General features: G+C 35.7%; 1 pseudogene; it reads right to left on the bottom strand.

The window, feature by feature from the left end:
- Nucleotides 1-640: 640 nt before the first annotated feature.
- On the bottom strand, nucleotides 641-3304 carry LOC116120635 (annotated as a pseudogene).
- Between the last annotated feature and the right edge of the window lie 333 nt (nucleotides 3305-3637).

Genomic DNA, 3637 nt, shown 5'->3' with positions numbered 1-3637 from the left:
AACAATTGATTACCACAACTGTTTATGCCCTCCTTGCATGGTGCTCTATGTATAGTTAAATGCATTTGGTTCTGGTAAAAGAGTTTTAGATTGATTCTACTGTAAATGATCAAACTTTGAATTCTTACTGTTGCCACCTTAAAGTTTGAGACCCGGCCATGGAAACCACCTACTTGTTTTTCTACATGAGATCTGCAGGAGGTTCAGACTATTATTGAATAGAGTTTTTCTGTGATGTATCAGTGGATTAATTTGGCTATAATCACTACCATGCTTCTACAGCTAATACTTCCTGAAGCCTTGAAATTATTTATTTTGTTGGCTACATGCAGCCACTATACCCTTTTGAAAATTTATCTCTATAAACTAATTGCAAACATTTTTCCAATGATCGGCAGCCAGATTAGACAACGAAGTATGAACAATTTAATCACTTCAATCACACGATGCCCATCAATACTATGCGAGTAAAAGACATTATTTCAGTAGTATTTTGAATGCCAAAAAGAAAGACACTACTAAACTTTGCAAATTCTATATTCAACCAGGAATGATGGATATAGATTAATAATAATAACTACACTCACATTGAAGCCATTAATAAAACACTAGATAACTGGATTTACAAAAGATTCTGGTCTTCTTTATTCATTTAATTACTGTAACCACATGACTTCCATCCAAACCATATCCCAAATAATTTATCTATTGGTTACAAATTATAACTACCAAAACAACTTTTGCAACTACAAAAGAATTGTCAGCAAGGCTAATCCAAGCAACCACCATAATTGAACTGATCTTCTATTTGAATGTATGAAGTTGGATTCGTTTGCTACTGATTCAGATGCAGGTGGGACAGCAGCAGCTTCAGGCACGTTACAAGCTCCATAAGTCATATTTGCCTGCATAAAAATCAGATAACTAACTATTAGTTAAACATAACTAAAACATCCTTGCAGTCAAGGATAAGATTGAAGTAAGTTCCGCAAACCTCGCAAGAGGAAACATTATCGCAACCACAAACAAGATGACCATTAGCCTCATCTACAGCTTCTGGGGCTCCCCCACCATCACTTCTCTGAAATGTTCATACACAATTTAGTTTTACAGTAATCCAAATTGGGCACCATTTCATCATATACATGCTTTAGCTTAAAAGACATTTCGCATACAATGTGTACCTTGTAATAGTCGACAGCAATAAAGTTAGGCCATCGTTTGCCTGAAGCTTCATAACATGTGTTCATCATCCTTATCAATGGAGCTGAATTATGCTTGCAAGCTTGCGTTATTGCTGGTGTATCAGGAAAGTAATTCACTAGGACTAATGACCTAGATGTTGAGTTCATCGGAGTTGATTCTCCGCGGTTTGGACATGAACCAACTTTCATCCCACCGTCCCCATCTGCAATACGTATCAAGGCCAATAATGATCAGTTAATTAAATTTTCTTATATAGATCCAGTAAAAGTTAAAATTTAAATATACCAGAAAGACTAACATTGGTTTTCCACTGATGGGCAATCCCTTCTGAAGCCTCCTTAAGAGGATTTTGAAGTAAAAACCAGTAAACGCTGATTCTTCTGGATCATATCCTCAATTGTTGGCCAATCTTTTCCATTTTTGGGCATGCGAGATATTGGAAACCAGTATTTCCTCAGGCCAGCAGCATCAAACACTTTAGTAAGGCCCTTTGGTGATGTAAGTGTAACATAGTCTTCAATGATAATAGTGACAATTTCCATGGGGTTTGCTTCAAGAAAAGCTCGAACCTCTTTCAAAACATTTACAGCCGGTTGCTGAAAATTAAGACAACAGGTCGACTGTTTGTCCCAACCTCCAGAGTTCCGAAGAAACAATGAATGAATAGCAGTCACTAAAAGAACTTGAAAAATGTATAACAAATCATTTATTAAGATTCCAAGATTTACAAAGATAGTTAAAGTTCAAATTCTAAACTGGAATGATGTCTCAAATGGTGGTAATTTAATTTCCAACACTAGTTGGTCACTTACAAAAGCTGTAAAGTCGTAGCATTTCCCTTGAAAGGAGTGACACAACCAGATGTCATTCTTGAAGTCAAACATATCAAGCATTAAACCTCTAACACCATTCTGCAAGAAGAATTCATTTCTGATTTAAGTTGTTATAGAACCACAGGATAAATATATAGCCAAATCATCATAGATATCATCAACGGTTAGTATCCATTTACAATTGCAATGTTAACCAGTTCTATTTACCAAGGGGAAAGACATAAAAAACACCACAATTTCAGTAGCGACATCTGTTACAATGTGTCCAATATCTCTTTTTCTCTTTTTGTTTATTCGTATAGGTAACCCTGAGACTTTTTATTTTAAGCAAAGAATCCCTTGTGCGTTATATCAAAGTTCAATTATTGGGAATGCATTAGAAGAATGCATGCGTAATGACATCAATTATTGATATATTGTTCCACTAGTTTGAGTTTCTTTTTATAAAGGTTGACCAAATTGATTCCCAGAACTAGTCAGAAAACTCATGCTTGTATTATAAACAAAGCATGGTGGCAATACTTAAGTCAATATTAATTATTTGGCTTGCCATGCTGATACCCAGATGGAGAATCACATGTAATTAACATATACAATTTCCCCTTTTTCTAAAAAAAAAATTTCCTCGAGTCAAAGGGACTTTTTCAACAAGAACTCACAGGTACTACCATCGCCATATTTCTAAACCTTATAACCTTTTAAATTAGAAAAGGAGGGGAAGAGATAACAAACAAAATCAAATTACACTTAATGGCATTTAATCAATAGAGGTTAGGTGAAAAAAAACCCGGCAACCACTAATTGATGCCTATAAAATTATAAGGTTTAGGTGTATAAGCACTTTCCCTTCTTTCTCCCAAACATAAACGCTTCTGGGTTCTCTTATTTTATGTCAGCTCTACCTACTGCTATACCGTGTCTCAACCATGAATGCGCTTTAAAATTAACCAACTACATATTTAAAAAACATAACAATAGGTTGGCAAATTTTTAAAAAACATAACAATAGCCATGAAAATTGCCTCAAAAAACATGCAAATCTTTTCATATAAAGTTTTCACACTGAATTGGCAACCAGAGAAGAAGAGAAACGAAACATACATTGAGTTGGCTGGTTATGGAGTCCTGTTGATTCGTTGGAGCAAGAATCACAGACCCAGTTGCAGACTTGGTCTGTCCAAGACTTGCAAAAGAGTTGTGAGTGGTGAGCCACGAGTAGCGATTAAATGGCAATCCATTCACGTGAAGTTCATTATAATTGACCGCTATCACAATACAAAAAACAAACACAAATATTTAACTACAAATGCATGCATGTAAAAAAATAATGATTGTAATGAACCTGTGAAGTGGGATTGAGAGGCTTGACTCGAGTGCACCTCGGCCGCACAGTCTTCTTATGCCAACCAATTAAGATGGCGTCTATGTGAGAATTTCTTCTTAACACTCACAGTTCCCCATCAATTGCTGACTAAAACACAATATTAAAAGCGTTGTCGCTACGGGTTTGGTTTGACTCAAGACCAACTCTCACAATTCCTCTCCTCGCTCTTCAATTTCCTAATCCTATAAGGCTAGGCAAATCAATGAAATGGCTT

The sequence above is a fragment of the Pistacia vera genome, unplaced genomic scaffold (assembly GCF_008641045.1).
Source record: "Pistacia vera cultivar Batoury unplaced genomic scaffold, PisVer_v2 Contig940, whole genome shotgun sequence".
NCBI classification, from domain to species: domain Eukaryota; kingdom Viridiplantae; phylum Streptophyta; class Magnoliopsida; order Sapindales; family Anacardiaceae; genus Pistacia; species Pistacia vera.
This window is presented reverse-complemented; position numbering and strand designations above follow the sequence as displayed.